The following is a 14077-nucleotide window of genomic DNA, read 5'->3' on the forward strand; positions in this document are numbered from 1 at the left end:
GGTCAGAATAACAAGAAAGCTGTAAGAATCATGTTCCTGGTAAAGGAATCAGTAGGAGAAAAGGCCTAGTGTACTTCCTTATATTTTAGTTTTTTGAATTGCAGTGATATTCACATAACAAAATTAATCATTTAAAAATTTTTTTAATTTACTGATTTTAAAGAGAGGAAGGGAGAGAGAGAAACACTGATTTGTTTTTCCACTTATTTATGCATTCATTGGTTGATTTTGTATGTACCCTGACTGAGGATTGAACCCACAACTTTGGCTTATTGGTATGATGCTCTAACCAACTGAGCCACCAGGCCAGGGCCTTATAAAAGCAATCATTTAAAAAAACCACTGACAGCTGTCAAAGGGAAAAGGGTTGGGGGCTGGGTGAAAAAGGTGAAGGGATTAAGCAAAGAAAAAAAAAGCAGCTCACAGCCTGACCAGGCAGTGGCACAGTGGACAGAGCATTGAACTGGGACACAGAAGACCCAGATTCGAAACCCCAAGGTCTCAGGCTTGAGTGCAGGCTCATCTGGCTTGAGTTCAGGCTCAACAGCTTGAGCGTGGAGTCGCTGGCTTGAGCATGGGATCATAGACATGACCCCATGGTCGCTGGCTTGAAGCCCAAGGTCACTGGTGTGAGCCCAAAGGTCGCTGGCTTGAGCAAGGGGTCACTGTCTCTGCTGGCGCCCCCCAGTCAAGGCACATATGAGAAAGCAATCAATGAACAACTGAAGTGCCATGACAAAGAATTGATGCTTCTCATCTCTCTCCCTTCCTGTCTGTCTGTCCCTATCTGTCCCTCTCTCTGTCTCTCTGTCTCTCTGTCTCTGTCACAAAAATAAAAAATAAAGCTCATAGATAGAGACAACAGTGTGGTGATTATGGAAGGGGAAGAGGGTGGCGGAGGTAGAAGAAGGTAAAGAGAGGATAAATGATGATGGAAGAAGACTTGACTTAGGGTGGTGAACACTCATTACAATATACAGACTGTTGGTGGTGAATGTGCGGTGCAGTGTACAGATGATGTGTTATAAAGTGGTGCACCCAAAACCTATGTAACTTTATTAACCAATGTCACCACAATAAGCTCAATTTTAAAAACACAAATAAATAAAAGAACAACTAAGTGGCATTGAGTACATTTACAATGATATATGCCTGACCAGGTGATGGCGCAGTGGATAGAGCATCAGCCTGGGACACTGAGGACCCGGGTTCAAAATGCCAAGGTCTCTGGCTTGTGCGTGGGCTCATCTGGCTTGATTGTGGTGTCACTGGCTTGAGCCCAAGGTCACTGGCTTGAGCAAGGGGCCACTAATTGTGCTGTAGCCCCCTGGTCAAGGCACATATGAGAAAGCAATCAATGAACAACCAAGGTGCTCCAACTATGAGTTGATGCTTTTCATCTCTCTCTCTTCCTGTCTTTCTGTCCCTGTCTGTTCTTCTCTCTTTTTCTCTCTCTCTCGCCTTTGCTGAAAAAAAAGGAAATAAAAAGGTACGCAACTATCACCTTTATATAGTTTCAAGACATTTTTATTTTCCCAAAAGGAAACTTCATGCCTATTAAGCAGTCATTTCCCATCTCCCCTCCCCCAGCCCATGGCAACCACTAGTTCGTATTTTGTGTCTAACAATTTACCTATTCTGGGCACTTCATATAAATGGAGTCATACAATTTGTGGCCTTTTGTATCTGACTTCTTTCATGAGCATAATGTTTTTGAGGTTCTTCCAAATTGCAGCAGACATCGGTACTTCATTTCTTTTTATGGCTGAATGGCATTCCATTTTGGACTTTTTTTTTTTCTTTTTTTTCATTGATTTGAAGGAGAGAGAGAGAGAAACATTGATTTGTTGTTCCACTTATTTATGCATTCATTGGTTGATTCTTATATGTGCCCTGACTGGGGATTGAACCCACAACCTTGAGGAACTGGGATGATGCTCCAGCCAACTGAGCCAGGTGGACTTCTTATTAAAGTGTCTAAAAGGCTTTAAGAAGAAATTATGAACTGGGACGGGGAAGAGAGGGGAAAGCAACTTGGTGAGGGGAGGATCACTTTGTCCTGCAGTGTTGGGCAGGAACTTGGCAGAACCACACCTCTCTCCTCTCACCTGCTCACCCCAGGCCTGTCAAAGCCCCTAGGGGTAAACCTGACCTTATCTTCCCTCCAGTGTCCCCAGTTACAGTTTGGATTAAACCCAAGCCTAAAGCTCCAAATGCATGGGTCAGAGGCCAAATCCTCAGGAGGCAAGCCCCTATCTTTCCCTCCAAGCAGTCCTCTAAGTGCCCTGTTCTTTGTACCCCTTACTTCCCAGGCCTTAGGCTGGGAAACTTGGAGTCAGCATCTCCTCTCTCACCCCCTCACACTTAGACATTCAGTTCACAGATTACACAAGGAGGGGAAAGAGCAGCTGAGCATAGATATTGGGTCAGCATATGCAAAAGCCTGTAGGCTGGGAAGAATGTTTGTGTACAAGAAATAGAAGTCAGGTCAATTGGGCAAGAGCTTGGCTTAGGAAAAGGGAAGGAAAGTGGAGGGAGGGTGAAGATGAAGGTGAAGAAAGGTCAGGTTTGGTGGGGCCTCCAGTGTCAGGCTGTGTCTGACCACTGCCTCAATGTGTGACTTGCTTAATTTCTCTGACCTCAGTCACCCCACTTATAAAATTGAATCATGAAAGTCTCTTTTTTTTATTTTTTACAGTGATCTTGTTAGTGTTAATGTAATCATTGTTTGGCCCACAGCTAAGCACTCACTAAAAGGTATTTTTAAACAGTTTATTGAGGTATATAATTCACATGTGATATAATTCATCCATTTAAAGTATACATTAGTATGGTTTAAAAAATTATTTTTAAGATTTTTTTTTCTCTTTGGCTTTTTTTTTTTTAACAGAGACAGAGAGTCAGAGAGAGGGATAGACAGACAGGAACGGAGAGATGAGAAGCATCAATCATCAGTTTTTTGTTGCGCATTGCGACACCTTAGTTGTTCATTGATTGCTTTCTCATATGTGCCTTGACCGTGGGCCTTCAGCAAACCGAGTAACCCCTTGCTTGAGCCAGTGACCTTGGGTCCAAGCTGGTGAGCTTTTGCTCAAACCAGATGAGCCTGCGCTCAAGATGGCGACCTCGGGTTCTTGAACCTGGGTCCTCTATATCCCAGTCCGATGCTCTATCACTGCGTCACCGCCTGGTCAGGCTATTTTTAAGATATTATTTATTGATTTTAGAGGGAAGAGAGCAAGAGAAAGGCAGATGGGGGTGGGAGGAACAGGAAGCATCAACTCATAGTTGCTTCTCAAATGTGCCTTGACCAGGTAAGCCCAAGGTTTTGAACTGGTGACTTCAGCATTACCAGGTTGATGCTTTATCCACTGTGGTCAGGCTTTTTTATTTATTGACTTTAGAAAGAGTGAAAGAGAGAGAGAGAGAAACATCAATTTGTTCCATTATTTATTTTATGTATTCCTTGATTGATTCTTGCACATGTCCTGACTGGGAATCAAATCGGCAACCTTGGTGTATAGGGACTATGCTCCAACCAACTGAGCCACCCAACCAGAAAAATTCTATGGTCCTTAGTGTATTAACAGAGTTGTGTAACTATTGCCAAAATCAATTTTAGAATATTTCATCCCTCAAAAATGAAACCTGGTACCCATTGGCAATCACACTCATTTCTTCTTCCCCCAGACCCTACAAACTACTAACCTATTTTCTTTCTCTATGAATTTGCCTGTTTTGAACATTTCATACAAATGGAATCATGCACAATGTGGCCTTTTGTATTGGGTTTCTTTCACTCAGCATAGTATTTTCAAGGTTCATCCATGTCACGGCATGAATCAACATGTTGTCATTTGTTTTTATGGCTAATAATGTTTGATTGTATGAATTATCCCATATTTTGTTTATCAGCTGATGGACAGTTGAGTTGTTTCTACTTCTGTAAACAGCTTGGAACACACTGCTGTGAACCTGGTATGGTTTTTTGTGTGGACATATGTTTTTATATCTACTGGGTAGATAACTAAAAGTGGAACTGCTGGGCCATATTTTGAGGAACTGCCAAACTGTTTTCCAAAACAATCACATTATTGTACATTTCTACCACAATGTATAGAGGTTTGGATTTCCCCACATCCTTGCTAATACATGTTATTGCGCATCCTTTTCCATTATAGTCATCCTAGTGGGAGTGAAGTGGCATCTCATTGTGGTTTGTATAGTTCTTACTTATTGTTATTATTTTTACTGATTCCATTGTCTACACTGCAGTATGTCTTTCCTCCTGTCCTTTCCCTGCTCACAATGCTCCATAACTCCTTGGTGCCTTTTGAAGAAAGTTCATGGAGTTCTGGCCACTGCCATCTGGCTCTTGTTCCCCCATCCCTTGCCCTTCTCCCCATACCATACTTCCTGCCTCTGAATCTCTAAATCTGGCAACTTCCTCATGGTCAAAGAGGAGCGAGTTATGGTGTCAGACAGATATGGGTTGGAATCCTGGCTCTGATGATCTTGGGCAGATGGATTTAGTTCTGCGAGCTCCAATTCTCAATAGATAAATAGGTATCATAATTATTCCTTTCTCTTAGGGTTCAATGAGACATTTATGTCAACTCTTTGGTGCACATCATGGTATTGAATAGGGGCAGTATTTATGAGAATTTGTTTAGTTGGAAGTTCAGGGGGAAAAAAACAACTAAGTTCAGCTAAAAAACAACTCAAACTAGATGAGGGGTCAGGTAAACACACATTACAGTGTACAAAGATGTGTTGTAGAATTAGGTTCTTAAAACTTGTACCCCTGCCCTAGCCAGTTGGCTCAGCGGTAGAGCATCGGCCTAGCGTGCGGAGGACCCGGGTTCGATTCCCGGCCAGGGCACACAGGAGAAACGCCCATTTGCTTCTCCACCCCTCCGCCGCGCTTTCCTGTCTCTCTCTTCCCCTCCCGCAGCCAAGGCTCCATTGGAGCAAAGATGGCCCGGGCGCTGGGGATGGCTCTGTGGCCTCTGCCTCAGGCGCTAGAGTGGCTCTGGTCGCAACATGGTGACGCCCATGATGGGCAGAGTATCGCCCCCTGGTGGGCAGAGCGTCGCCCCATAGTGGGCGTGCCGGGTGGATCCCGGTCAAGCGCATGCGGGAGTCTGTCTGACTGTCTCTCCCTGTTTCCAGCTTCAGAAAAATGAAAAAAAAAAAAACAAACCTGTACCCCTTACTTCCAAGCCCTAAGCTTCAAATTTTCGAGTTAGCATTAACCAGTGTCACCCCAATAAAATTCAATTAAAAAATAAAACTCAGGCCCTGGCCAGCTGGCTCAGTAGTAGAGCATCGGCCTGGTGTGTAGACGTCCCGGGTTCAATTCCCAGCCAGGGCACAGAGGAGAAACAACCATCTGCTTCTCCACCCTTTCCCCTCTCCCTTCTATCTATCTCTCTCTCTTCTCCTCTGCAGCCAAGGCTCCACTGGAGCAAGTTGGCCCAGGCACTGAGGATGGCACCATGGCCTTGCCTCAGGCGCTAAAATGGCACCCGTTGCAACGGACCCAGTGGGCATTGCCCCCTAGTGGGCTTGCAGGGTGGATACCAGTCAGGCACATGTGGGAGTCTGTCTCTCTGCCTCCCTTCTTCTCACTTATGAAAAATAAATAAATAAATAAATAAATAAATAAATAAAACGCAAACTGGTATGAGGGGAGAAAAAAAGGGAATGAATTGCCTCATGTAACTGAACATCTGGGTATCTAGCTGCTGAGTTGATGTCAGGAATAGCTGGATCAAGAAATTCCAGTGTTGCATGAGCAGGCAGTTGCGCAGTGGATAGAGTGTCGGACTAGGATGAGGAGGACCCAGGTTCGAAACCCTGAGCTCGCCAGCTTGAGTGTGGCTCATCTGGTTTGAGCAAAGCTCACCAGCTTGGACCCAAAGTTGCTGGCTTGAGCAAGGGGTCACTCGGTCTGCTGTAGCACCCCCCTCCCCACATCAGGCACATATGAGAAAGCAATCAGTGAACAACTAAAGTGATACAACTATGGGTTGATGCTTCCCATCCCTCTCCCTTCCTATCTGTCTGTCTGTCTCTGTATCTCTCTTCCTCTCTCTCTTGCTAAAAAAGGAGAGAGAGACTCCAGTGTCACCAGGAATCTGTCTATCTCTTGGCTCAACTGGGCTTTTAGCTAATCAAGTTCCCCTTTGGGCAACAGAGATTCTGCCTCCCACTGTGGATCCCTTATTCCCACTCAGCAGCCACTTGAAAAAAAATCCAGCTACTCCAGTACTGAATTTTATTGACCCAGCTCAAATCAGATATCATAACTAAACCAATCACCTGCCCTGAGGGATGGACTGCTTTGATTGGCCAGATTAAGATTAAAGAATGTGGGAAGAGGTCATCCCAGGTTTGGTCTGAGCACCTTTATCCAGGCCTTAGAAAGCCCCCAAACCATGATAGGTGGTGTTTCAGGCATCTGAGATAGGAAGGCCACAGAGCTGCAGACAGGTCAATTAAATCTGAGAAATTCAGTCCGGGGCAGGTTGGGTTTAAGATGCCTCCCAGCCATCACATGATGCCACTGAGTCATGAACTAGATATAAGACATTTATTCACCTGGTGTCATGGTGGCTTACATTCTTTTCATTGCTTCTTTGGAAATGTAATTTCATTTTTCTTTGAAAGATTCAATTGAGAAGTGTAATTATTATGATGTACGATTTTCCAGCTGGAGAGAAGCAGAGACAGACAGACAAACAGACAGGAAGGGACAGAGATGAGAAGCATCAACTCATAGTTGCGACACCTTAGTTGTTCATTGATTGCTTTCTCATGCGTGCCTTGAAAGGGGGGCTTCAGCCGAGCTAGTGACCCTTTGCTCAAGACAGCAACCTTGGGCTTCAAGCCAGTGACATTTGGGCTCACACCAGCGACAACGGGGTCATGTCTATGATCCCACACTCAAGCTGGCTTGCCTTTTTCTTTTTCTTTTTTTTTTAAAGATTTTATTTATTGATTTTAGAGAGAGAGGAGAGAAAGAGAGAGAGAAAGGAGAGAGGAATGGGAAGCATCAACTCATATATAGTAGTTGCTTTTTATATGAGCCATGACCAGGCAAGCACGGGGTTTCAAACTGGCTACCTCAACATTCCAGATCAACACTTTATCCACTGCACCACCACAGGTCAGGCTTTTTTTTCTTGTCTTTCTTAGAAGTTCTGGCTGTGCATCTCAATTCAACTTTCCAAATGATCAAATCTGCCAGAGAATCTATAGGTAGAATTCTGTTTCCCTGCTGGGTTTTTTTCTGCTGGGGAAATCTCTCACCCTCCCAGGAATTCTCTTTATAGCCTATGTTGAGACTGGTTTCTTCAATCTCATGTCTCTTTTTTGTTGTTGTTGTTGTTGTTGTTGTTGTTTTACTGCTATGGAAGAGTGCACCCTGCTGTAACTTTCTGCATGGGAGATAATATTTCTGAACACTTCCATGTTTTGAAATGTCTTCACTTGCTCCTTACACTTGACCAATGTTTTACCTGGAAATAGTGGTCTGGGTTGAAAATCCTTTTTTGTCTGAATTTTGTCTCTTTACTTCTGCTGTCTTTAAATGTGCTGTTTATTCTGGGAGGAATGCACTTCCTCTATTTTTTATGCCCAATTTCTACTCATCCCCTAGATCTCATGATAGACATTTCTAGGGTAGATCAATACCTAATTGAATTAAAATCTACATTGAGTTAAGTGGCTCTCTTGACTAATGCCAGCCATTTGAATGTGAGTGGAGATGAGTATGTCACTCATTTCTGAGCAGAGGCATCAAAAAGCCCCCACACACTTCTCGAGTTCCCTTTCTGTCCCTCTATGGCAATTAAGGTGATGAGTTCCAGATGGTACAGCTGCAAGATGGCAGGTGCCTTGTTAACATAGACCCCTGCATGACTGTGGCACTGAGTCCCTACCAACCCATGTAGGATGAGTAAAATGAGGGAGAAATAAACTTTGGTTGTGTTAAACCACTGAGCTTTGGACTTGCTTGCTACTGCAGTGAAATTTGACCTATTCTAACAAATACAGAGCCCATCTTAAACATGGCTTCCTCAGAGAAGTCCTCTTAGATCAAAGCCCCCAAAGGAGATTACTTCCCCTTAATGTAAGCTTGTTTTTCTGCATTACCCTCATTAAAATTGTAACTATGTAATTATTTGTGTAATGAGTTTATCATCTAGCTCACACATCCTACCTCCAAGACCCCAAGAAGAGACAACAGTATTTGTGTTAACCATTGCTGCAGTCCTGAATCCAGCACAGAATCTGGCACATAATGGATGCCCAGGACACATTTGTTGAATGAAAAAAAAAAAGTATAGCAAACTTTCAGCCAAAAAGGCAGCAAGGAGCACAGCTCATTCCTAGAGCATTCTCTCACACAATTCACAGTGCAATAGAGGCAGGAAAAGCAGGATGCGGAAGCAAAGAAGTAGGACAAGTAAAATCTCATCTATCGTGAGAAAGCATCTCTCTACATATTTATGTTTTCTTCAAGAGGGTGTAATTTAGTCTAGCAACTGTTTAGCCTGAGAAGGATTTCTAGAGCCTGATTTATTTCACTAAGAGGCATGAGTCACGGAAACATTCTTGGAATTATCGAGAGACTCACGATAAAATCCATGCACTGATGCCAAAATACAGCCACAGAAGACAGTCTTACCTTACTGAGTTCCACTCAAGTGCAATTTTGCCTTGGTGCCCTGAAGCTACTACACTGACTTTTTTCCAATTTTATCTAGATATAACTAACATACAATAAATTGCACAAACTTCAGATGTTCCAGTTCCTCTATATCCTTTCCAGTTCTTGGTAAGACCAGTCTTTTCATTATAGCTGTTCCAACGGGTTTGCAATAGCATTTTGCATTTCTCTGATGGCTAATGATGTTGAGACTCTTCATGTGCTGTTGGCATCAGTTATCTTCTTTTGTAATGTGTCTGTTCAAATAATTTGCCCATGTTTTTATTGGGTTGCTTTCTGAGCTTTAAAGGCATGGTGACTATGAAGGTTACCACCAGGAATAACAGTAGCTCCCCTACTGTATGACCTCTATTTCTAAGCCTCTATTTCCACATCAGTAAAATGAGGATAATATTTGTACCTACTACACAGGGTTGTGCTAAGAGTTAAATGACTTAAGACAGATAAAGTCAGTAAGGCAAGGCTCGAGGAAGTTGATCCAGAAAGCTCTAGAAAAATCAGCTATGGAGACTCTCAGAAACAGCTGGGAGGAGGCTCAGACGACAGCTACCTTAAGTTCTATAACCATTTATGTAGTCATTCAACAAGCAGTTATTGTGCATCTTGCGTGTTTCAAGAGAAGAGTCACTGGAGAGCAGGTGTGGCTTGTTTTCTCTCATTGTCACTGCTAGTCCTGGTGCAGACAGGCTGCAAGTGATGATATTCTTGAAAGAATAATGGCCACAGGACAGTTGTTACTCATCTTCATGGGGCTTTCACTCTCACAGGGGACACAAGGATTAACAAGAAATGACACAGGTGATTAAGAATCATTACACTTGTGGTCAGGGTAAGCCTGAGAACACATAAAGAGGCCTGGCCCAAGCTGGAAACCGGGACGGGCCTCTCAGAGCAGGTGATGGACAAGCTGAGGCACTGAGAAGAGGAGGGATCAACAGGCTACCTTGGTTTCCAGGGGCTGCTGTAATAAACCACCACAGATTGGATGGCTTAAAACAAGTGTGCACTCCTGCCTGACCAGTAGTGGCGCAGTGGATAGAGCATCGACCTGGGACACTGAGGACCCAGGTTCGAAACCCTGAGGTCACTGGCTTGAGTTCAGGCTCACCAACTTGAGCATGGGGTCACCGGCTTGAGCGTGGGATCATAGACCTGACCCCACAGTTGCTGGCTTAAGCCCAAAGTTCACTGGTTTGAAGCCCAAGTTGATGGCTTGAGCAAGGGGTCACTGGTTCAGCTTGAGCCCCGTGGTCAAGGCAATAATGAGAAGCAATCAATGAACAACTAAAAGTGCCACAACTATGAATTGATGCTTCTCATTTCGCTCCTTTCCTGTCTCTTTCTCTTGTTTAAAAAATTAAAATAAAAAAAGAGCCCTGGCTGGTTGGCTCAGCGGTAGAGCGTCAGCCTGGCGTGCGGGGGACCCGGGTTCGATTCCCGGCCAGGGCACATAGGAGAAGCGCCCATTTGCTTCTCCACCCCCCACCCCCCCTCCTTCCTCTCTGTCTCTCTCTTCCCCTCCCGCAGCCAAGGCTCCATTGGAGCAAAGATGGCCCGGGCGCTGGGGATGGCTCCTTGGCCTCTGCCCCAGGCGCTGGAGTGGCTCTGGTCGTGGCAGAGCGACGCCCTGGAGGGGCAGAGCATCGCCCCCTGGTGGGCAGAGCATCGCCCCTGGTGGGCGTGCCGGGTGGATCCTGGTCGGGCGCATGCGGGAGTCTGTCTGACTGTCTCTCCCCGTTTCCAGCTTCAGAAAAATACAAAAAAAAAAAAAAAAAGAGTGCATTCCCTCACAGTTCTGGAAGCTAGAAGTCTTAAAGTCAGGGTGTTATTGGGGCCATGTTCTCTCTGAGGGGGAGAGAGGAGGACCTTCTAAAGGGGAGAGGAAAGGATCCTTCCCTGCTTTTTCCTTCTGGTGGGTACAGGCATTCTTTGGTTTGCCTGCAGCTACATAACCCCAATCTCTTCCTACATGTCCACAAGACCTTCTTCCTAGGTGTGTCTATATTCCTTCTTATAAGGGCACAAGTCCTCTTGGATTCAGGGCCCACCCTGATCCACTATGACCTCATCTTAACTAATTACAATGCCTGACCTGTGGTGAAGCTGTGGACAAAGTGGTAACCTGAAAAGCTGAGGTCACTGGTTCAAATCCCTGGACTAGCCTAGTCAAAGCACATAGAGCCAAAGCACATACAAGTAGATGCTTCCTGCTTCTCCCCCCCTCTTTTCCTCTATTTCCCCTCTCTCTCCAAAAAATAAAAAATAAAAAGATCAATAAATAAAATAAAACTGATAAAACTGATTACATTGACAAAGACCTATTTCCAGATTAGGTCACAGCCACAGGTACCTGTGGTTAGGATTTCAATATGTCTTTCTGGAGGATCTAAATAGACATTTTTCCAAACAAAACATACAGAAGGCCAACAGGTACATAAAAAGATGCTGAGCATCATTAAATATCCAGGAAATGCAAATCAAAACCACAATGAAATATCAACTCACAGATGTCAGATGGCTATTGTCAAAAGAGCAGGAAATAATGAGTGTTGGCAAAGATGTAGAGAAAAGGGAAATTTTGTGCACTGTTGGGAATATAAACTGGTGCAACTACTATGGAAAGCAGTATGGAGGTTCCTAAAAATATATATAACTACCATATGATCTAGCAGTTCCACTTCTGGGAATATAGCTGAAGAAAATAAAAACACTATTTTGAAAAGATATCTGTACCCTCATATTCACAGCAGCATTATTTACAATAATCAAGATATGGAAAGAACCATGTTCATTAAAGGATTAATGGGTAAATGAATATAAATTCCATTGTATATGTATATATATATTTATATATATATAATGGAATATTATTCAGCTATAAAAAGAAGAAAATTTTGTCATTTGAGGTAACATAGATGGACCTTGAGGACATTATGCAAGCAAGTTTATTTTCTTTTTTAAACCAAGCTCTGGCCAGTTATATTAATGAAAAATTTTACTTGATTTACATTTCACCAGTTTGTTCTGGCATGCTTGTAATGAATGATACCAGAATCACCTGGATCAGTGAGAGCCAGTGTACATATTCTGCAGTATTATTCACACGCTTTGCCCAATTCAATATTATTGCCTCTGTGGGGATGGACACCAGTCCCAGCCAACATGGCATAGCATTCTATGTCAGATTTCCTCAAGGCTGGACACTTGTTGGCTAGGATGACCAGATTCACTTTGCATTGTCTAATCATTTTCAGAGTCCACTTGTGCCCCAGCACCTTCTTTCCACTTTTCATAACAAATTGGAGGCTAGAGTTGATCAATTCTAGTGACTTTTTCATCTTCTTTGTGGCCACAATCTTCCTGCCTTAGGTGCAGGAGGGCCCCAATCAAGAGCAGCCACCCATCTCCTGTCTTCCATGGGCAACATTTCAGGCAGCTGGACGTTGGGCTGAGAACCAAGACCCAAGTGGGAAGCTGATATGTGGCTGTTCTCAGGGAGGAGGGGAGAGGGTCAAGGAATCCAGGACCCCCACCTCAAGGGCAAACCAGCTGTGGCCATGGTGGGGGTAAGATACCAGATCAATCAGAAGGCCCCCACAACCCATCTATCCCCTGTGAGGCAACAAGTTCTTTTTCATTTCACAAGTTTTTTGTGGCATCTACTGTGTTGTTCATTAAGCACCTATTGTGGGCCAGGACACAGGCTGTGTTGAGATGGACCAGCAGTGACCAAGATGGACAGAGACTCCTGCCCTTGAGGTATAATGGAAACAGAAGTAGTAAACATAATATATATATAATAAACATATATAGTATATATAAAATCAGAGCTATGGTTTGAATATTTGTGCCCCCCAAATTCCTATATTGAACCCCTAACCCCCAATGTGACAGTATTTGGAGGTGATTAAGGTTAGATGCGGTAGAGTGTTGGTCCGGCCTGTAGAAGTCCCAGTTCAATTCCTAGTCAGGGCACACAAGAGAAGCAGACATCTGCTTCTCCACCCCCTCCCCCATCTCTCTCTCTCCTTCTCTCTCTCTCTCCCCCTCCTGCAGCCATGGCTCATTTGAGCAACTTGGCTCTGGGTGCTGAGGATGGCACCATGGCCTCATCCCAGGCACTAAAATAGCTCAACTGCCAAACAACAGAGCAACAGCCCCAGATGAGCAGAGAGCATTGCTCTATAGGGGGCTTGCCAGGTAGATCTCGGGGCACATGCAGGAGTCTGTCTTTCTGCCTCCTTTCCCCTCATTTCAAAGAAAAAAAGAAAAAGAAATGGTTAGATGTGGTCATGAAGGTGGAGTCCCTATGATGGGAATAATGCCCTTATAAAAAGAGGAAGAGATTTGAGCTCTCTATCTCTGCAAGGAAAGGCCATGTGAGGACATACCCAGGAAGAGGCCCACACCAAGGTCCCAGCACTGGCACCCTGATCTCAAACTTCTACCTTTCAGAACTGTGAGAGATAAACGTCTGTGGTGTTTGTTATAGCAGCCTGAGTTAGCCAGGTTGTGGTAACTACTCTGGAAAAAGAAATATAGCAGAGATGGAAGAAAGGAGTCCAGGGTTGGGTATGGGGAGGAATAATTTTAAGGGAGGTCACCTTTCAGCGGTGACATTTGAATAAAGTCCTGAAGGAGGTCTGGGGTAGCCATGCAGATATCTCAGGGAAGAAAGAAGACAACAACTGCAAAGGTCCAATGTGGACAGTACCTTTTGAGTTTGAGAAAGGAGTCAGGTGCAGCTGAAGGGAAATGAGTGACCGGAGAGCAGAGGGAAACTCGGAGGTGACTGTACTTTTGTGTCCTATCCTTCACATTGCACATTCTCATCCAAATTCTCTTCTGACTTTAAGCTGGCTGAGGACAGTGCCCTTGGACTGGTCACTAGAGGTCACTCTCTCTGGTTCATAGGGTCACTACACTATCATCTCATTTTTCAGGTTGCGGTTCGCTGAGCCCTAACTGTACCTCAAAAGCCACGCTAAGAATTTAACACGGATGAACTCAGCTCCTCCTAACAGTCCTGAGTTAGATGCACTGAAAAAAAATTTTACAGCTTAAAAAAAAAAAGGAAAAGCCCTGGCCGGCTGGCTTAGTGGTAGAGCATCTGCCTGGCATGTGGAAGTCCTGAGTTCGATTTCCCGCCAGGGCACACAGGAGAAGCGCCCATCTGCTTCTCCACCCCTCCCCCTCTCCTTCCTCTCTGTCTCTCTCTTCCCCTCCCACAACCAAGGCTCCATTGGAGCAAAGTTGGCCTCAGGACTGAGGATGGCTTGGTGGCCTCTGCCTCAGGCGCTAGAATGGCTCTGGTTGTAATGGAGCAACGCCTCAGATGGG

The sequence above is a fragment of the Saccopteryx bilineata genome, chromosome 1 (genome assembly GCF_036850765.1).
Source record: "Saccopteryx bilineata isolate mSacBil1 chromosome 1, mSacBil1_pri_phased_curated, whole genome shotgun sequence".
NCBI lineage: Eukaryota > Metazoa > Chordata > Mammalia > Chiroptera > Emballonuridae > Saccopteryx > Saccopteryx bilineata.